The 22,005-nt window shown below is 46.7% G+C and overlaps 1 protein-coding gene across 1 annotated transcript in view; it reads right to left on the bottom strand.

Moving 5' to 3' along the window:
- Positions 1-3,809, bottom strand: part of CD5 (CD5 molecule) — a 32,342-nt gene extending 28,533 nt beyond the window's left edge. The window contains exon 1 of the mRNA XM_030810886.1: positions 3,456-3,809. The gene's annotated coding sequence lies outside the window, so the exon portion shown is untranslated. The remainder of the gene's footprint in view (positions 1-3,455) is intronic.
- Between the last annotated feature and the right edge of the window lie 18,196 nt (positions 3,810-22,005).

Here is a 22,005-nt window from a genome sequence, read left to right as displayed (position 1 = left end):
AACAGGCCCATAATATTGTGTGATTCTCTGAGGGGGCGGCCATTCATCATCTTTCCAATTTTCTATAGCTATGCTTCTCTTTTTGCGGGAAGCACAGACAGGGAAGCCCAGGAGTTCACCTGTTTTTATGGGCAGTTGGAAGAAAGATGGTTTAATAGTGCCAATAACACAACTACCTGCCCAGTGGTCAGGTGATTTGGCATAAGCTCTATGCCCACATATCCAGTATAATCCAGTGGGGGCTGTCCAGTCCCGGTGGGACTCTGGGTGGGTCCACATGGTTTGCAACTTTGGGAATTTACTAAATGGATTCCTCTCTATGTGATTTGAACTCTACCAAGTGACTGTTTTTGTGGTACCATTATACAGTTTTGGTCCCAGACAGCTAAGTTGTCCTACGGGGTGAGCGAATTCTTTTCCTTTTCTAGCTATGCAATATTGTCCAATAATTGAGGATTTTAGAACCCAGAAATGATCAGGATGATTCTTTTGAGCCGAGAATTCATCAGGAACTGGGTCTGTAGGTACTAATTCTCGGGCTTCCCATGGCCATTGATCTCCCATTGCAGTTCCTCCACATACATGACATGAAGTGACGCTGAGAGACTGGGCTACATGCTCGACTAATTGCAAAAATAAATTTCTTGTTTTTCCTGGAATTTCTGGTACTGGCACATTTAGTTCATCTTAGAAATTTGAAACACTGGCTCAGGAGAGCATTTGTAAACTTCTCCTCGGACCAAGTCCTGTACTGGCCAGTAGTCCTTGGTCCCTGGTTTAGGGACAGGCAGGAGGGGGGTGTTCCGTGGAGCCTGGCAAGGAACTATAATTCCATAGGCTTTCAAGCACCTGAGAGGAACCTGGATTCCTTCGAGAACTTCTCTGGGAATTGGATACTGCTTTTGTCTAATTGCTTGGGCCCCAGGCTTAACTTCTATGAGTATGGGGGCTTGGTTGACTGCCAGTCCTGGAGGATTATCCTCTGTCCATACTCGGGGCCATCGCTTAGCTAGAGCTGGTTTTATCTCTTGGCCTGGCTCGGTTAGAGAAAGTCTCCATTCTTCTTCCTGGGGGAACATAAGGGCCATGATAACTCCTGTTCCCGGTAACTTTAGCTGTAAAGAGCCCTGCTTTGTAAAGGAGATGGTGGCTCTCAGCTTGCTAAGCAAGCCTCTTCCTGGCAAGGGCAAGGGACAGTCAGGCATGTACAAGAACTGGTGAACTATCTCATGTCCCCCCACCGAGCAGGTCCGTGGTAGACAGAAAGCCTGCTTAGTGGAAACTCCTGTTGCTCTGATTATATCAATGGTTTTCTTGGATGAGGGGGTGACCGGGGTGGTCACTACTGAAAGTTCAGCACCACTATCAACCAAAAACTTAATGTCCTTGCCCCCAATTGTAATCCTGACCTTGGGCTCCTTGGAGGCGCTTGAGCCTGGTCCCCTTCAGTCCAATAGCTCTTCAGCCAGATTGAACAAAGCTCCCTCGTCTTTATCTGAGGTCTTTTGTTCTGAATCACCTTGCTTTTCCTTCAGTTGGGGACACTTATCTTTCCAATGTCCTACTTCCTTACAATAGGTGCATTGGTTACAAGCATGGGCGATTAGACTGGGTATTCTTCCTGGAACCCCCCTTTCCCTCTCCTTTCGGGGGAATTCCCATAATGGCCATGGCCAGTAAGTCGGCATTTGGCCTAGCCTGGTGTTCACCTTCCTTACAGCTTTCTCTGTGGCTGGTTGCATTCACAAACACTTGATTGGCTATTTCCAGTAACTGTGAGGTATTTATACCCGCAAACCCCAGTAACTGTGAGGTATTATTCATACCTGCAAACCCATCCTGTTTCTGCAATTTTCTCCTGATATATTCCATGCTTTGACTAACTAAGGCCATGTTGATCATGGGCTGATTCTCAGGGCTATCTGGATCAAAAGGAGTGTACATGCAGTAAGCCTCACACAGTCTTTCATAGAATTGCGTTGGACTCTCCTCTTTTCCTTGGATGACCTCAGAGACCTTATCTACATTTGTAGCCTTTTGAGCCCCTTTCCTTAGACCTTCTATTAATGCCTCATGGTACTGTCTTAGCCTCTCCATGTCTGGTCCCTTGTTCAGGTCCCATTGGGGGTCTGTTCCTGGCAGCTGAATTCTTATATGTTCTTGGGGGTTTTGGTAATTGGCTGGGACGTGCTTCTCTAGCCACTTAGTTGCCTCCTGGAGTGCCCTTCACCTTTCACCTGTATTAAAGAGGTACATGAGCAGCTGGTGGCAATCAGCCCAAGTAGGATTATGAGTCTGTATAATAGTTTGGAGCAAGTCAATTAAAGCTTGAGGCTTTTCAGTGTAAGATGGAGTATTATTTTTCCAATTGAGGAGGTCAGCAGAGGTAAAAGGTTGATACACAAAGGCACGCCTTTCCACCATGTGTCCTTCCTCATCTACCCCAGTATATCACTGCTCTCTCGGGCATTTGGATTCCAGTCTTGGGCTGTAAGCGAGCTTTCAAGGGAGGAGTTTCTCCCATGGCTTCACTTCCTGTTTTGTCTACTCTGGGTGGTCTAGGGGTGTGGTTATCTGGTGGAGTTGTAGGTGCTATGGGCTCAGGAGTGGGGAGACTTTCCTCTCAATAAGGAGAGGGTACTGCTGGTACCAATTCCTGCCATGATTCTTCTGGTGTTGGGTCGGACAGGACTTTTGGTGCTGACTTCCCTCGGCAGGTGGGAGTGAGAACCTTCCTTAACTAACTGTCCCTTTGCTACTAGTACTGCTGCTGCCTGTCCTCTTAACCACTGTGGGGGGGTCCAAAACTAGCCATAACCAAGAATCTATATATGAGAACTGATCTGGGTGCCCTGGCTTACAGGTTACCCTGTGCCATACCTTTGAGACAAGGGACCTCTCCAGGCTTCCTTCTGATGGCCAACCCACCTCTAATGCTGGCCAGTCTATCTCACACAAAGCTCTAAGTTTTCCTGGTGTCATAGTGACTCCAGAGTCTCCCTTTTTTTGAAATTTTTCAACATAGTTCCTAGTGGGGTAGGCTTACTTTGTGCCTGACCCATGTTTCCTCAAGACAAAACACCATGCTCACACCACAAAACAAAGAACGGGTAAAAAGGGCACACACACACTTTTACAGTTTATAGCAAATCAGAATCAAAACCAAAATCAGAGTATCAAGAAATCCAAGCCAGGTCAAAACCAAAACCAAAGTATCCAGCAATCCAAGTCAAGTCAAAAACAAAAACCAAAGAGCTAGTACAGGCACACTGTGGGTGATCAGGCCACGCTTCCACTCAAATGGAGTGGGCAAGTTCCAAAGACCAGTCCTGTCAAGCAATTCAAACCAAGTCAAAACCAAAACCAAAACCAAAGTGCCGATAAAGGCAAGCCGTGGGTGATCGGGCCACGCTTCCACTCAAATGGAGTGGGCAAGTCCCAAGGACTAGTCTCACCAAGTTTCAGTTGTCCGGACTCCGAGTGCCAGTTCCTTCCTGGTGTTCAGCCACTGCGTTGATCCTCCACGGGGGCCTGCCACACACTGCTCTGGCAAGGCGTTCCACTGGGGCAATTGCCTACCCGGGAGCGCTCTCAGGATCCACGTCGCTCAAGCTGGCCAGAGTCCCCCACAGGGATGCTCCACAGGGCAGGCCTAAGCCGCCTAAGGGGCTGCCTCGACCGTCCGTTAATCACCTCACTTCTTGGTCAGGGAACCAAGAAATGTAGCAGGACAAGCCACAGACAAAACCCCTCAGACATGGAGTTAAAGAAGGAAGGGGTTTATTCAGCGGGGAGCATCAACAAGACTCCTGTCTCAAGAGCTGAGCTCCCCGAGTGAGCAATTCCTGTCCCTTTTAAGGGCTCACAACTTAAAAGAGGGTTGTGATCAATTGAGCAAGCAGGGGGTATGTGACTGGGGGCTGCATGCACCCGTAATTAGAACAGAACAGGACAGGGATTTTCACAGTGCTTTTCTATACAATGTCTGGAATCTATAAATAACATAACCGATTAGGTCCGGGGTCGATCTTTAACTACCAGGCCCAGGGTGTGGCGCTGGGCTGCCTGCTTGTGGATTTCATTTCTGCCTTTTAGTTTTTACTTTTTCTTTCTTTGGAGGCAGAAATCGGGCATAAGACAATATGAGGGGTGGTCTCCTCCCTTAGACCCACTTAGACACTCCCTGGTTTCTGCTCACTCAGGGCTGGAGGGTGCTGTGTGCTTGAACCTCTTTAGCAGAGGGAAGCTTTGACCCCCACCCCAGGACCAAGGAAAGAGGACTCCTAAGGTAGCTGTGATTGGGGCCACACCCATCCCTCATTCAGCCTTCAGAGGTGTCTCTTCCTCCTGCCAGAGGTGGCCTCAGCCTGGGATGGGGAAACCTCACCCGGCCCCTCCCGGCCAGGCCTGTCCCAGTTCCCTGCCCCCTGCCCTCACCTCCATCCTTCCTGGTCCCTTGACTCTGGAAATCCCAGCCTCTTTCATTCATTCATTCATTCATTCACTCATTCATTCATCAATATTTGCCCCATGCTAAGCCCAGGGATGTGAAGACGAAAGAGACAGACATGGCTCCACCCTTCTTAGCACCAAAGACTCTGCTGGGATGTTTTTTCTTGATGAGTGCTGTTCGTGGGTCACACAGCTGTGTGCAGTAAGCAGCCCTTCACAGCCCCTGTTCCCACACTCAGTGTACATAATTGCAGCCCAAAAGAGTGAGGAAAGTTTTACTAAGCACCTTCCTCTAGCCAGGGGCGTCAGCTACTTCAGTCTTCCCAGTTATCATGGGAGTGGGCACAGCTTTCCATTTCACAGATGAGGAAACTGAGGCTCAGAAGGTAAAGTATTCGGCCCCAGGAGGTCAATGCTGAAGTATGATCCTACGTTTTCCTCAGTCTGCCACCCTTGCCACCACTCCCCACCTCCTTACCCAAAGAAAAGAAAACAAACCGAACATTTGGGCTTTGCTTTTATCTCGGAGTCCTCATCACAGTACAATTTCTACTCTTTTTGTTTGCTAGTTTGGTTTTGGAAAACTGAAAGTAGCTCAGGGCCTCGGGTTCTGTCTTGCAGGCCCCCAAGGCTTGGCACTGCCTCGACCCTGGTGGAGGGGGTCGCTGCCCTCTGAGAACACTGCCCTATAGGCTCCCTCCCTGCTTCCCACCCCCATAAGTTACCCCTGCCCCTTTCACCCCTCCGGGCCTCTAGGTCCAGAAACCTCTGGGCCCCTGTCCCCGTTCAGACCCCAGATCCCTGGCGGGAGTTTCCTGTCCCCATCACTGCACTTTCCATGACACAAGAGGAAGTCAGCTGAGCCCAGGCTGGGTTTTCCAGGCAGCCCGGCCCAGTAGAGGCTGAAGGTGGGGGAAGGGGTTGCTGAGCCCCCAGGGCCGGGTGTCAGAACCTCCTCAGCCTCTACCGGAGAGGTGCCTGCCGGTGCTGCCCTGGGCCACACCAGGTAACCTGGGGTGGGGTGTGCCTGTGTCTGTCACCCCTCTGGACTCGGTGACTCCTCAGTGCCCCCAGGTGTGCCCTCTTCACTGGGGCAAAGGGGCACTAGGATGTGGGGAAAGGGGAGGAGCTGAGGGTGGGAGGTAGGAGGGGAAGGAGGCTGAGGAATGTGACTGGTGCATAGTAGGACCTCAGGGTTTGTTGAATGAATGAAGGAAGAAATCTATGGAATGATTTCCAAAGATAATGGATGGCCTGGTGGCCAGATGAGAAGGGCGGAAGAGGCCTGCAAGTGTGTGTGGATGACTCAGTGACCTGGATCCTTGGAAACCTCTGTTTGGCTGTGGGGGTGGGGGCATCCAGGGAGCTGTCTTTGCAACACTCCCATCCCCCCCAGCTCAGGAAGTGCCTCTCCTCCCCCAGCTTCGTTCCTACCCAGTTTGGCTGTTGGTGGGGGGTGGGGAGGGGGAGAAGGAGGCTCTAGGATCCAGGTCTGGACATGCATGTGACGTGAAGTGTGGTGGAGACGCGCTGGCCTGGTGGCACCTGCATTCGAGTCTCACCTTTGGCACCTTTGCAGTCAAGTCCCTGTCATGCTCTGGGCCGAGGTTGGCTCATCTGCAAAACGTGGAGATTGGATGGTCCCGAGGCCCAGCTCTCTTGTCCTAGGAACCCAGCATGAATGTGTTCGACTGGCGTGCTGAGTCCAGTCAGAGGTGGGGGATTTCTCTGTGTAGGGCCTGGAGGTTTACCTCTTTCACTAGTGTGAGAGGGAGCTGAGTGTTGAGTGAGTGTCAGGGCTTTGGGGAGGGGCAGAAGAGTGAGGATTCCAAGTGGCCTGAACAGGGTCCCGCTGGTTTGGGAAGGTGTCTCAGTGTGTGTACTTTCCCCAAGTCCAGGTGCAAGTGTAGCAGCTGGGGAGGAGGCCGTCTTGCCTGGAGGGACAGATAAGGCTCCCCCACCGACCCCCTACTTTCCTAGCCCCTCACAGACAACACTAGACAGCCTCCTGTGGCTTCTGGAAGGTCTGTGATCAGTGGTACCCTGGAGTGGGCGGGCTGGTTGGCTCAGGCTGCGTTCGCCCCCGCCTCTGCTGGGCCCACCTCAAGTTCCCCTCACTGGGGCTGTGTTCCTGGAGCCCCTTTCCATTGCTACCTGCACCCCACCCAGGCCTGCTACAGGCCTGCCCACAGCCCGGGGTACCAGTCACACATCCCACAGCCTGATGCCCTGAGGACTCAGCATTCATGTTCATTCTTCCGCTGCTACTGTAAGATTAGACTTGTTCGACCATAAGGCATAGGCTTTGGTTGAGAAAATAAGGCCTCCTAGTAGTGTACGACAGGTGTTAATGAAGGCTGTTGTTCGTGTGAAATAATTGAGGATCAGAGAGGTTATGTGAATTCTCCAAGGTGCACAGATAACCAACAGTGAGCTTTGGACTGGATCGCCAGGCCTCCTCTTCCACAGGCACCCCTTTCCCTGGCGCAGCCTCTCTCTCATCTCAGGCTGGTGCTTCCCTTGGCCATTTAGGGGTTTTGCTGTGTCACAGTAGAGATCTTGGGGGCCTAGGAGGCCAGCTGACCCAACAGTGTGTCCTCCGTGTGGCAGCCTTGGCTCTGGAGCCTCAGATCCCATCTGTAAAATGGGTGGAACACAGCCTGCCTTGAAGGGATGTTGGGAGGCTGGCCGGGCGTGCCTGTGGAAAGGCTCACATGGCGGTCAGCATGCAGAGCTTCAGCATGGCTCTCAGCTTCTTAGAGCAGTGCTTAGTGTTTCTGAAGGCCTGACACTTGTCAGGAGCGCTCCTGCCTTCTCTCCCCCACACCTAGCACCCGGCACAAAGCTATTTCTTGAACAAATGAATGACTGACAGAGAAGCTTTCAGCAGGGACACATGAAACAGACTGACAAGCACACCCTGCTCCCCGTGCCCCTCACCACCGCCCTGAGCTTCCAGCCCAGTGGGGAGACTACCTGACAGGCAACTGGGACACAGCATGGAAAGGCCAGGCCTGAGGGAGCACAGAGGGGGATGTGTGTCCAATCCAGCCTTTGGGAAAATCAGGGAAGGCTTCCTGGAGGGGGTGACATCTAGATGAAGACCCAAAGGATGAGTGCTTTTCCAGCTTGGTGGTGGGATCAATTTTCCAGGCTGAGAGAAGCATGAGGACAATGACTTCTGAGTCCTGCTAGCGTAGTGGCTTCTAGATGGGTCCAGAAGTGGGAAGCTGTGGGCAGCATCCTGGCTCAGCCCCTCACAGGCTCCGTGCCTAGGGTGGAGTCTCTCCCCCGGGTCTCAGTTTATCTGTGAAATAAAGGCGCTGCACCAGATGGTCTGCCAGATTCCTCAATCTGTGAGTTGAAGCTTGGAATCTCATTTAAAGAATATCAGTTACCAGAAGCTGGAAAATCAATACAGCCATTTTTAAGGGACAAAATGGCAAAAGCCACATTAAAAAAAAAAATCTCATATACACTATTACCTTTAGAGAAGCCTGCTATACTCACCAGGGTGCAAGGCAGTACGCACAGGGGTGCTGAAGTCACCAAGGGATAATAAAACATGGAAAGAAAGGGCAAAGGGCAAATAAGTTCCAAACCAGCTACACTCTGGAATAGTCGGGAATACAGCCATCAAGAAAGGGCTCATAGATCCCCATATCCTGACACATGATATTTTTGCTCAGTGAAAACATTGAATTTCAGAACAATTTATATATTGCAATCTTATTTTCATAAAATAAAAATATGAATGAGTTGAACAGTTTCTACATTTACAGAAATTAATTGTGGGGGTGAGATTTGATCAAGATGGTAGCATGAGGTTGGGTAGGGATTTTATTTTATGCACATAAAAGGGGTCTGCAGAAAATCTTTTAAAGAGAAAAGTTCTGGTATTTGTTTGTATAATTATATATAACATATAACATTTTTATAACATGATTTTTTGATAACAAAAATAATGCATGTTTTTGTGAAAAATTAGAATAGAATATAAAGAAAAAATGAAACCACTCACAATCCTACCATTCATTATGACCACTGTTAATATGTTATATATTTTATTCTTTTCAATTTATAATTATGATAATCTACTGTTTCAAAATTAGTATCATGTATTTGTGATATACATGTTTATATGTACGAGGTATATATATTTTATATAAATTATATATCTTTTATAAATATACTTAAAAAGATATATAATACACAAAGATATCTATATGTAGATATATAGAGAGAGATATCTTTGTATCCTGCTTTTTTTCTTAAAGTATATCTTGAGTGTCGTGCCATAGACTTGTATAACACAGTTTCTTTTTTTTTTTTTTTTTTTCTTTTTTGAGACGGAGTCTTGCTCTGTCACCCAGACTGGAGTCCAGTGGCATGATCTCAGCTCACTGCAAGCTCTGCCTCCCGGGTTCACGCCATTCTCCTGCCTCAGCCTCCCGAGTAGCTGGGACCACAAGCGCCCGCTACCACACCCGGCTAATTTTTTTGTATTTTTAGTAGAGATGGGGTTTCACCGTGTTAGCCAGGATGGTCTCGATCTCCTGATCTCGTGATCCACCCACCTCAGCCTCCCAAAGTGCTGGGATTACAGGCGTGAGCCACCGAGCCCGGCCAACATGGTTTTTAAAAATGGGTCTACAATAGCTAATAAAAGTTCTGATGTTTACTTAACCAATCCCTATTATTGGATATTTGTGGTGTTTACTCTTTTTTTGTTTTGTTTTTATTTTTGTGAGACAGTATCTCAGTCTGTCGCCCAGGCTGGAGTGCAGTGGTGCGATCACAGCTCACTGCTACTTTGACTTCCTGGGCTCAAGCGACCCTCCTTCCTCGGCCTTAGCTGGGACTACAGGCATGAGTTACCACGCTTGGTTAATTTTTAAAAACAAATTTTTTGTAGAGATAGACTCTCACTGTGTTGCCCAGGCTGGTCTCAAACTCCTAGGCTCAAACGATCCTCCTGCCTCAGCCCCGCGAAGTGCTGGGATTACAGGCGTGAACCACTTTGCCCAGCTCCTCATTTTTTTTTTTTTTTGCTATTAAAAATAACTGTGATAAATATTTTTGCACAATCATATCCTTATTTCCTTTAATTAGAATTATTTGAATCAAGGATTATGACCATTTTAAATACTAAAAGCACACTATAAAAATTGAATTAGTTACCTCCATCCCAACTTAGTTCGAGTAGATCTGAATACTGATTGGCTGAGTTTACTTAAAGAGGGACACACTTGAGTAGGTTTATAACTACTTTAGGGATCAGGATTTTTCTGTTCCATGATGGGCACTCTAGGTGCCCTGTGACCGTCAGTGTGGAAGAGGTCCAGGCCCACCTCGGGGGACAAATTTGATGTAAGAATAAGACATGTTTCTGATCATTAGTGAGTGTCCAGGACTCCATCTTGGGGGACAAATTTGATATAAGAGTAAGACATGTTTGTGATCATTTACTGAATGTCCAAGACATTCCTCGAGTGACTTCTGTTTGTCTTTGATGGCGGGTCCTTCCCTTTGCCCATTGCTGGGAGGTTTGGAGGAGCCGAGGTCACCAGCTTTGTTTCAGAGATGAGGAGACTGGAGTTCTGAGAGATGAGGGGATGGGTCCAGGTGCAGTCAGCCTTGGCCTGCGGCAAGAGGCAGGTCCCCAAGGCAATCTGGGGACAGTCGGTTCTGGTCTGGTGTGGAGGGTGGGAGGGCATAGTTCAATAACTTCTACCCCATCCACACCCATGTGGAGCGCTCACCTCGATATGTGTCCCAGCAAGCCCCAACACTTCAGCATGGGTTATGTGTTCCTAATTCTGTAAGCTCTTCTGAGGCCAGGGCCATGTTGGGTTGACCCTGTGGGATGATCTGGAAACAAATACTTATTGGTGTTATACGTGGTGATAATGATGATAGTGATGATCATGTCAATGATAAGAATGATGATAATGGCAGTAATGATGATGATGGTGATGAAATGATGAAGATGATGGTGATGATGATGTCAATTATGATGATGATGATGATGATGATGGTGATAATAGCTACCATTTACTAAGGGCTTACACTGTGCTAGGGACTCTATGTAATTACATTATCTTGTTTTCTTTCCCCAGAGTGAGTATGCCACCTTGGCCGGGCGTAGTGGCTCATGCCTGTAATCCCAGCACTTTGGGAGGCCGAGGCAGGAGGATCACTTGAGCCCAGGAGTTAAAGACTAGCCTGGGCAACATGGTGAAACCCTGTCACTATAAAAAAAATTAGCCAGGCATGGTGGTGTGTGCCTGTAGTCCCAGCAGAGATGGGAGGATTGCTTGAGCCCAGGAGGTTGAGGCTGCAGTGAGCTGTGATCATGCCACTGCACTCCAGCCTGGGTGACAGAGTGAATATATACATACCACCTTCACTGATATGGAGGATGACTTGAGGTGGCTCACAGATGAACATTTTTATCTTAATAATGTGTTTGTTTTACTTTATATTAATTTATATACTGAAAATAGATAACTAGCTCACCAGATTCATGATTTATACATTTCATTTTTAGATTAACTAGTGAGTTGATTTAAAGGAAAAATATCAAGTAAAAATAATACTTGGTACTTGGATAAGGTAAACGTGAATGGAAATTTTGAATCATTGACATTTGGAAGCATTTGGGGGCAGATATCATTTTTATTCTATTTTGCAGAGGAGTGAGTAGATACTTAGAGTTTAATTAGCCTGAGATTATACACCATCCAGGTGGTAAAGCTGGGCTGGAACCCAGATGCTTAATTTAAAACAACAACAACAACTTTTTACTTAAATATGGGATACACACAGCACAGTGCATGCAGTGTGTTATAAATGTAACTTCACACACTGCATGTGCTTGTGTAACCAGCACCTGGGAGGCTCCCCACTGCCCCGCACTGCTCCCTACCCAGGTATCCACTGTCTTGACTTCTGTTATCGTGGACTGGCTTTGCCTTTTCTTTGAACTTTATTTTATTTGTTTTTTGAGACAAGAGTCTGTCACCCAGGCTGGAATGCAGTGGTGCCATCTTGGCTCACTGCAGCTTCTGCCTCCCAGATTCAAATGCGTCTCCTGCATCAGCCTCCAGAGCAGCTGGGATTACAGGTGTGCACCACCATGCCTGGCTAATTTTAATTTTTTTAGTAGAGATGGGGTTTCATCTTGTTGGCCAGGCTGGTCTTGAACTCCTGGCCTCAAGTGCTCCATCTGCCTCAGCCTCCCAAAGTGCTGGGATTACAGGTGTGAGCCACTGTGCTGGGCCCTTTTCTTTGAACTTTAAATGTATCACAAGGTTTATACCTTTTGTGTTTCGATTTTTTCACTCAGTGTGCTTGGATGATTCATCCATGTTATTATGTATAGGAGCTTGTTCCTTTTCATTGCTGTATAGTACTCTGCTGTGTGACTATACCACCATTTATTTACACATTCAACCATGACAGGCATTTGGTCATACAAAGTCTACATCTTTTAACCTTGAAGCTCTGCTGCCACCCGCAGATACCTGCATATCACAGAGTAAACAGGACTTTCTCTCAGAGAGCTGGAGACCAAGGAGGGTGTGAAACACACAACGCCACAATTACAGAGGCAGGAGCTTTCCCAATTGTAGAGTGGCCTCGAGGTGGCCTGGGTGGTGTATGGTTTGGACACTCTTAATGCCTCTCTTGGAGCACTGCACTTTACAAAGCATTTGCACAGAAGCATCGCACTTCATGTCCCTGACAGCCCTGTCCCCGCGCAATCAAGGAGGAAACTGACTACGACACCCCCATTGAAACAGAAACAGAGGCAGAGGCTGCACTTGCATCTCCGGATACTGAGTCCTTGGCTGTTTATACCTCGTTCCACTTGCCTGGTAAATCCAGGGGAGATCTGAGGCCCTGGAGATCCTTTCTGTCCCTTGCAGGGAACTTGTAGTCTGGGATCTGAGTCTCCCTCTGTGAAGGATTTAAAGGCAAAACAAGTCTCTGATGTTTTTGGAGTGGAAATCTGCCTTCCCTAGAGCCTCACTTTACTTCATCTGCAAAGCAGGGGAGGGTCTCTGCTCCCGGGCAGGGCAAGCGTTGTGGTCACCATTGTCAATAACAACCCCTGCCTGTGTCTGCCTCGAGTCATCCTCACTGAGCGTGGCACTTTCACATTCATCACCGAGATCGACCTAATCTTCATAACAACCCGGGGAGGAAGACAGCGAAGATGACATTTGCCCCGTCTTTCAGAGAGGTGAAGCGCCCTGCCCATGATCACACAGCAAGTTAAGGAACCAACAGGGACCCAGGGCTTCTGATTCTCCCGCTGAGAGGATACCCTCCACTCGATCAGGCATTGTCCTCTACGGGAGGCCTTCTGTTAGGACATACCCCACTCTGAGGCCGTGGGGCCCTACGCACAGGAGCATGGCGGTCCAGCAACGTTAGGGGGCTTCCCCAGGATGCTCAACAAGAAGGGTTGGGCTGGTGGGAACCCACAGCTCCTGCGTCCTAATCTCTCTGCAGGACAGGGCGGGCTGGTAGGGAGACTAGGTGATGAGGGGTCCCAGAACAGACTGGTTTTCGGGGCAGCCTCCCTGGCAGGGACAGAGGGTTAAAATGGGTTTCTAGAGCCCCCTTTCATCTCTGTCAATCACCAGCTGTGCAAGCTCCTCTGAAAGGTGGGAATAACACTAGTACCTGCCTCATTGGATTGTCACGAAGATTAAATGGGGTGAGGTAGTTAGAGCAGAGGCCAGCGTCTGGCAGGAACATTCACTACTCACCCACTTCCCCACATGCTCTGCCAAGGAGGGCAGCTTGGGGTGGGTGTGTGCCTACGAACACAGGTCCCCTCCCGATATTCCTGAGGGGACATGATTTGTAACTGTGAAAAACGCAATCCAACTGTCAGAAGCAGATGGCACCAGCCGGGTAATCTGTGACCTTGGAGCGTCGTCCCTTTGATTCTGTACCAAGACCCCTCTGCCGCGTGTGTACCAGGCTGGAAGTAAAGCGTGCCCCATGGCATGCAAGCCACACCCTGCCTGTGGGCTTGCCCGGCAGGGAGGGGGCTGCAGGGGAGCCCCTTTACTGGGCTGTGTGTTTCTGTGGGGGCTGGATCCTGCCCTCCAGGGGGCCACTCTCAGTGCCTGCTCTCTGTGCCCTGGTGAGGTTTATCTGACCAGTGTGCAGGGCTGCTGAGGTCCCTGGATGAGACAGGCATTGGGCAGGAAGCCCCAGGCTTGATGCTGGGCAACACGCCCACGGGTGAGGTCTGGGTAGGGTGTGGGAAGGAGTGTAGGGGGCGGAAGGAAGCTGGACCTGGCCCTGCCTCCACTCTCACCCTCAGCCAGGCCCTGCCAAGGCTTCCTCCCCCAGGAAGACCTCCTCGGTTCCCCCTCTGCATTGAGGTATGGCCTGCTCCTTCTTCCTCCATCTTTTCTGGATTCTAAGCTCCCTTCTGACTTTCCCCTCTGACAAAGGGGTTGGAGAGAAAAGTGAGAAGTCTCAAATTCTGTAATCCCGAGAGCCCATTCCTCTCCAGACCCTGCTAATACACAGTGTGGACAGAGCGTGTCCAGTCAGGTACCAGGACAATTTCTGATACAGGATGTGTGGAGAAAATGGGCTATTTAAAGTGCAAATGAGGATTTCTCCTGCGGGGTCCAGAGCTTAGCTGCAAGTCCTTCCAGCATCTGGATCCCAAAGAGGGAGGCTGCATGCTGGGGACAAGGGCTGATGTCGGGGGTCAGAGAAGCTTCTCTATGTTGAGGTCCAGAGTCGGGCATGCCACGGAGCAGCCACCCCTGGAAATGGGATCTTTCAGCCCAAGAAACCCTCAAAAGCCTTGGGACAGAGAACTCCTTTTTTGAGGTCCTGTTATTCACTGCCTCCCAGTCGTGAGTGAATCTAAAGGGAGGCCTGTGGGGCCCAGCTAATGAGCTCCCTTTGTTCTGGCCAGAGTTTGGGAATCCCAGGGAGCTGGGAGGAGGTTCTACTCCCAGGTTCTCAAGGTAGCCAGAACGACACATGGGCCTCAGAGCTGGGGATAGAGCTCCCTGTCCAGGCACTTCATTGAGAGCTACTGGGACTCTAGTCTGGTTTCTGGCTCCTCTGAGGGTGCCCCTGGCATAGGAAGTTGTCTAGGGGCACACTGAGCCCCTGGTGGGACAGGCATCCTGACCTTGGGATCCAGGTTTGTCCTTCAGTGTTCCACCAGCTGCCTGACATCATGGGTGGGCATTTGTGTGTTTTTCTGAGGAGAAGGCCCGCACCTTTAGTCTGTGCCTCAGTGCCTCCCATGCCCCTAAAAAAGGCTCTATGCTGGGCTCACGCCTATAATCCCAACACTTTGGGAGGCCGAGGCGGGTGGATTACGAGGTCAGGAGATCGAGACCATCCTGGCCATGGTGAAACCCTGTCTCCACTAAAAATACAAAAATGAGCTGGGTGTGGTGGTGTGCACCTGTATTCCCAGCTACTCTAGAGGCTGAGGCAGGCGAATCGCTTGAACCCAGGAGGTAAAGTTGCAGTGAGCCAAGATCGCGCCACTGCACTCTAGCGTGGCAACAGAGTGAGACTCTGTCTCAAAAAAAAAAAAAAAAAGAAAAAGAAAAAAGAAAAGAAAAGGAAAAAAAAAAAAAGGCTCTAGAAGCTCTGGTGCAGTACAAGGCGGCTTTGCCTGAAAGTGTGGTTTCATATTTTGTTGGTTTGCCAGGTTTAGCTGCAGAGAATGCAACTTCTCCCCACTTCGGAGACCGCGGCTTGGTGACCTGGGGTTTGTGCTTTGTGTCTTTATTGCTGAGCTCGTTGTGCAGTTGCTTGTTCCGCTAGAGATTATAGCATTTCTTTCGTCTTCCCAGCTCCTGCAGTAAGGTGAGGATGCCCCTGTTCTGAGGAGACTCGGGTAGGTTGCTGGGGCCTGCTTGATTCATAGTTGGAGCTGAGATAAATCCGTTATATAGAGAAGAAAGCTGAGTCCCCCCAAGGTCAAGTGACTGACACAGGCCCACGTAGCTGGTCCAGACTTAAGGTTCTGGATCTTGGGTCCTTTCATCCTGTTATTCCCCAACCTTCCCTGTTGCTGTGGCAACAACAGAAGGAGCCAGAGAGGGTTAATTCTAGTACTTTTCATGCAGCAGCCGTGTAACCTACTGCACGCTGCCGCCCTACAAGCATGGGTTCTTGTCTGTGCATTACAGCTGTGACCCAGAGTGGATGGTTCTGTTGTCTGACCCCAGAGTCCCTGAGTGTCCCACAAAACTGTCCTGTTCCTTTGTATTTTCCTGATCTCTTTTTGCATCACCACAGGCTTCTCCGACTCCAGGAACAGCCCATTCATGTCAACCAAAATTCTAAATTCAGCACCTCAGAAGTATGACCAGCCGAACAGATCTGATACTAAGTCCCACTGGTCCCCTACTTTTAGTGGACAAAAAGGCCTTACAGGCTTCATCTCTCCCAGGAATTTGAGGAATTCAGAGATCAGGAGAGGGGATCGGACACAGTAAAGCCTGGCCTGGCAGAGAGGGGGTGGGCCAGCCTCACCCTGAGAAGGTGTTTCTTCCTCCTTATGGCCGTGGTCCTTTTTGATGTTAGATGCTTTTGTTTCCCAGGTGTATGGGGACCTGGGACCTGTGGGTTTTGGAGTGCTTGTCATGACTAGGCCTAGCTTTGGGGACAGGGTGGGGACGACTACTCCCAGGTTCTCAAGAGGAAAAAAATTCTGTACGTTTCAGAAATGCAATAGATCTGTTATCAGCTCTACGCACTGCAAAATGCAAGCTCCTTTCCTATTTGATCTGACAGTGAAAAAATTCACAGATGTTTTATTGGAAGGTTAGGAAATAAAAAAGAACCCCTTCTCAGTCCAGGTAGTGTGCCCCCCATCACCTTGGCCTGTCTGCAGCTGTGCCGGGCCTGGGCTTGTGGGTGGACGAGGAGACAAGGCTCAGAGTGGAGCAAGGGGAGGCTCAGAGGCCTTTGCCCTGCAGCCCCACCCGCAGGCTCAGCAGGGTGGGCCCCTGTGCTAACACTCACCCCCACCCTGCCCCTCAGTTCTTGTTTCCATCTACCTTCGTCTCTCTCACCAGTCCCAACGCAGAGGGCCAGGTTTTCTTTAGTTTTCTTAACTACCTCTTTTTTTCTGGTTAGGAAAAATAATGCTTATTTACTACCTCTTGTACAGTTTGGAAAAACATAAAATATGTAGAAAAAAATTAAATCTGGCTGGACGTGGTGGCTTGTGCCTGTAATCCCAGCACTTTGGGAGGCCGAGGCAGGCAGTTCACCTGGCTGTTGGTCAGGAGTTCGAGACCAGCCTGGCCAGCATAATGAAACCACGTCTCTACTAAAAATACAAAAATTAGCCAAGTGTGGCGGCATGTGCCTGTAGTCCCAACTACTCAGGAGGCTGAGGCAGGAGAATCGCTTGAACCCAGGAGGTGGAGGTTGCAGTGAGCCAAGATCACACCATTGCACTCCAGCCTGGGTGACAGAGCAAGACTCTGTCTCAAGAAAGAAAAAAAATTAAATCAGCCCAGAATCCCACAAGGCAGAGGTCTCCCCAGTAACCCCCAGGTGCGGAGGCTGTGTGCCTCAGTTGTGTGCCAGCTGATGACGTCCTCAGCACAACCAGTTAAACCTTTCTTTACTTCAGCTTTTTTCTTTCTTTATAAAGCTTTTTTCCCCCTTCATTGTGAAGATAGCATGCTCACTGGAGACAATTTGGAAAGCACAGAAAGATATTTTCATGCTTCTTTAAGCAAAGAGTGGAAATTTATTCCCTTCTCCCCAAGGTGACTGCCATGAGCAGTTTGGAGTAGCTTCTGGTCTTTGTGGACTTTTGAAAAAGCATATGTTGTCCAGGCGCGATGGCTCACAACTGTAATCCCAACACTTTGGGGGGCCGAGGTGGGCAGATCATAAGGTCAGGAGATCGAGACCATCCTGGCCAACATGGTGAAACCCCGTCTCTACTAAAGATACAAAAATTAGCTGGGCGCAGTTGTGTGCCCCTGTAGTCCCAGCTACTCTGGAGGCTGAGGCAGGAGAATCACTTGAACCTGGGAGGTGGAGGCTGCAGTGAGCCAAGATCATACCACTGCACTCCAGCCTGGGCAACAGAGCAAGACTCTGGCTCAAAAAAAAAAAAAGCATATATTTTTTCCAGTTGAGAGCGTGTTCTATAGAGGATTCTGGGTCCTGGTTTGTCACGCAACAACAGAGTAACATAAGCATTTCCCATGTTAATATAAACAGTAGCCCTCACGTATGTTCTGGGCTCATGTGCACAGACTCTGCCCAGCACTGTGCAGGCACCATCTTGCTCAGTTCTTGAGAAACCTTATGAGGCAGGTGTTGTTATTAATTTTGCAGACAAGGAAGCTGAGCTGACCTCATCTGAGGTCTGAGAGCCAGGGAGCAACAGGGGATGGGCGTCGAAGGCTCAGCCAGCTTAGATCCCTGCTATTAATCACTAGGTTATCCCTCTTGTGAATTTTTAATGACCATTCTAGTTTTGTATAAAACCAGAAAATGACCATTGTTAAAAATTCAGGAATTACTGAACAGCATAAAGAATATTCAGAATCCTGTCACTCAGTGATACTTATTCTGGCAATTGGCAGTTTTTTGTGCATAGTCTTCATATTTTTATAGTTGATGTTATCCTAACCATTCAGTTTCGAATGTGGTGTTTTTAAAATTTATTTTTGTAAGTATTTCCAAGTCATTAGTTCCTCTTGGCAAAACATAATGTGTATTGATACTTTGTCCATCCATTGAGTGGTCGGTCTTGATGGGTGTAATCACTTCTCTGAGGTTGGGCTTTCAGGCTGCAGCTCTCTGAAATTATAAATAATTTAGGAATCAATATGTTTCTGCACAAAATGGTTTGTGTATTTCTGACAATTTCTTTAGGCTGCACATATTCCTAGGAACTGAATTGCTGGGTTGAGGGTTTTTACGGTTCTTAACTTATATTGCCAAATTATTTTCCAGATGGTCCGTAACTCTTTACTCTTCAATTAGCAAATACGCTGTTTACTCCTAACTAGATGAATATGTGACCTTGTTTTAGTTTGCATTCCTTTTATTTCTAATGAAGCTGAATTTCTAAACGTGTTTATTGGTCACTGGTGTGTCTTCTTTTGCACACTGTCTAAAGCAGTGCTTTCCAATCAAGCTTTCTGCAATGATAGGAATGGCCTGTATCTTCCTGTTTAATAGGGTCCATGTGGCCTATATCTGCCTGTCCAGTAGCAACCAGTCAAATGTGTCCATTGAGTACTTGAAATATGGCTAGTTAACTGAGTAAAATTTAAATTTAATTTTATTTAAATTTAGAATTAATTTACCTAAGGTTTTAATTTAAAACTAAGGTTTTAATTTAATTTACCTAAGATTTTAATTTAAATCCTAAATTAATTTAAATTTAAGTAGCCACATGTGGCTAGTGGCTACTATATTGGATAGCACACTCCTAAGCCTTTCCCTAGTTAGGCATTTGGGTCTCAGTGGGGGATTTATATTGATTTGTATGAGCTCTTTATTTATGATGACTACTAATCTTTTTTACATTTGTTGCAAAGATTTTACCCCACTTGCTATTTGACCTTTTTCGTTCAGGTTGTTTACAGGGTATCAAAATGTTAGGTAGCCAAATCTAGTGATCTTTTTTTTTTTGTGGTTTCTTCCATAGCTTTAGGGTTAGAAAGTCCTCCCCCACACAGAGGTTTGATAAATACTCTCATCAACTTTTTTCAAGTCTTTCTGTGATTTTGTTTTCCCTTAGCTCCTTAATCCACCCAGAGTTAATTTTGCTGTGTGCTATGAGGTACAGCGTGTCTTAGTCACCTCTCTGCTTGGTGTAGAATATGTGTACCAAGTATATTTTATCTTTGATGGGACACTTGGGTGCTCTGCTGGTTGGGTTTGGGTGGGTGGTAGGTAAGCAGGATGAAATTAAATAGTAAGTAAAATACTACTATTTAAAATATTGATCTGTTTTTAAATTTTGTTGTTTATAAAGACTTTAATGACAAAAGAAAATAACTCTGATAGTGTTGTTTTCAAAGAGAGATGTAAAATCACACCTACAGTGTAATATGAACCATGTTTATAAACGCAATGAAAATATTGGAAGAAATATTCCAAAATATTAATGGTAATTGTCTCTTGGGGGTTGGTATTTTTTTTTCCTGCTTCTTAACAATTCTATACTTCCCCAGTTGACTACAGTAGTTTTGATGATCTGAAATATTATTAAATACAGCATTTGGAGAAACAATGCATGATCACTCGCTACCTCTAACTCCCCATAGCCGTCATCCACCAAGTCTGCAATTCGCACAGCCACACTCTGTACTTAGGGCAGGTGAGTTGGCAGGGAAGGGTCCTCCCTGGCTTTCAGTTCAGACTGGGACTGGAATTCCTTTGTAGTCACTCACAGCATGTGAGTTTCTTGGGCAAGTGATATAACTCAGGACTCTTTCCTCATTCCTAAAATAAACATTGTAACAGCTTTGCACAGGGCCAGTGAGGATATGTTTCTTTGTTAATTATATAGGCGTGCACACACACAGTGTATGTATGTGCAAAACTGCAGATATCATCAAAACGCATTCAAAGAGCACCAAATACGTTTATTTTATCTTATTTCTTGCTTTTTTCATTATTGAAATATGTGAAGGATATCTTTTATTTTTTTTCAATTTGACCAACATACATTTTTAAATAGCAACATTCCATCTTCCTATCACTCCCACCAGCCCCACTCCTCAGCTGTAACCACCACTAAAAATTTGGTCTGAATCTTTATTTATTTATTTGTTTGTTTTACAAAATGGAAATGGGATAATATTATACTGATTAGTATATAATTATTTCTTTTTTTCCACTTCCCAATAAATTGTGTGTGACTTTCCATGTTGATACAGGCAGATTTATGTCATTCTCTTTAATATCTCCACAGCCATCCATAACGCGAATGTGCAATAATTTTTTTTTTGAGATGGGGATCTTGCTATGTTGCCCAAGCTGGGCTCAAACTCCTGGCCTCAAGCAATCCTCCCATCTCAGCCTCCCAAGTAGCTGGGACTACCATGATTTATTTTATCCTTCTTTATCATTCATCAACAATTTGTCTGCCTGTTACAAGGAGAGCACAGCAAACATGTCTTTAGGCACCTGTGTTTAGTATCTTGTAGGATCGATTTTCAGATATGATGCTGCTGCATGGATATGAACATTTAAAAATATTGAAAGATAATGCCCAAATGGTTCTTTTAAGAAAGTTGAACCATTGACATTGTTACTGTCAAGGAAGAAAAGCTTTGATTACCTTCTACGTCCTCAATTCTGAATGTTACCAATACTTTTTGACTTTTACTAATATGGTACGTATAAAATATCATTTGAGTTTTAAATTTTTATTACTTTAATTAGTAGAGAGATTGAACATTTTTAAACATGTTTTGCGTCCACAAAACATTTGTGTTTCTTCATTGGTTATCTATTCATATTCTTTACCTGTTTTTGTGGGGGTTGTCAGTCCTTTCCTGGTTGATTTGTAGGTGCTGTTTATATATAATGGATATTAATCCTTAGTCTGTTGCATGTGTTGAAAATATTTTCTCCCAGACTGTTATTTGTTTTCTACTATTTATTTTTTGTGATATCTTCCACTATTCATACATTTTAAATTTTCATGGGGTCCAAATTCTTTCTCTTCATGATTTTTAGTTTTTATACCATGCTGAGAAGGACATTTTCCACATTCAAGTTATAAAAAATTTTTCCCCTATATTTTCTTCTAGTGTCTTTTTTTTTATTACACAGAAATCTTTAATCCAATTGTACTTTATTTTTGAGTAGGTGTGAGATGTGACTTGTTTTAATTATTTAAAATTACCTTTAAAGTTTTTTATTTTTCAGTTTGTTTTCTCCAAAAGGAGAACAGCTGCTTCAACATCACTTTTTGAAAATTCCAGGTTCCCTTCCACTGCTTAGGATTAGCACTACATCACTGAATTTTTTTTTTTTTTTTTTTTTTTTTTGAGACGGAGTCTCGCTCTGTTGCCCAGGCTAGAGTGCAGTGGCGCAATCTTGGCTCACTGCAACCTCTGCCTCCTGGGTTCATGCCATTCTCCTGCCTCAGCCTCCCGAGTAGCTGGGACTACAGGCGCCCGCCTCTGCGCCCGGCTAATTTTTTGTATTTTTAGTAGAAATGGGGTTTCACCATGTTAGCCAAGATGGTCTCGATCTCCTGACCTCGTAATCCGCCCGCCTCGGTCTCCCAAAGTGCTGGGATCACAGGCGTGAGCCACCGCACCCGGCCTGAATTTTAAAATAAATGATATGAATTTCCTTTTCTGAATTCTTTCTTCTTTTCCATTAATTAATCTGTTCCTAAAATGGTATACCCAGTTTCAAATTGTGTAAATCTTTAGATTGAACTATAATCTTATTATGGGGAAGGGCATTATTCTTCTGCTTCTAACACTTCTTAGCTATCCTTCTTCATTTTCAAATAAATTTGTCAGATCTCCCCAACTC

Source organism: Nomascus leucogenys, chromosome 4, assembly GCF_006542625.1.
Source record: "Nomascus leucogenys isolate Asia chromosome 4, Asia_NLE_v1, whole genome shotgun sequence".
Classification (NCBI taxonomy): Eukaryota; Metazoa; Chordata; class Mammalia; order Primates; family Hylobatidae; genus Nomascus; species Nomascus leucogenys.
Note: the sequence above shows the minus strand (reverse complement) of the source record. Positions and strands in the feature narration are given on the sequence as shown.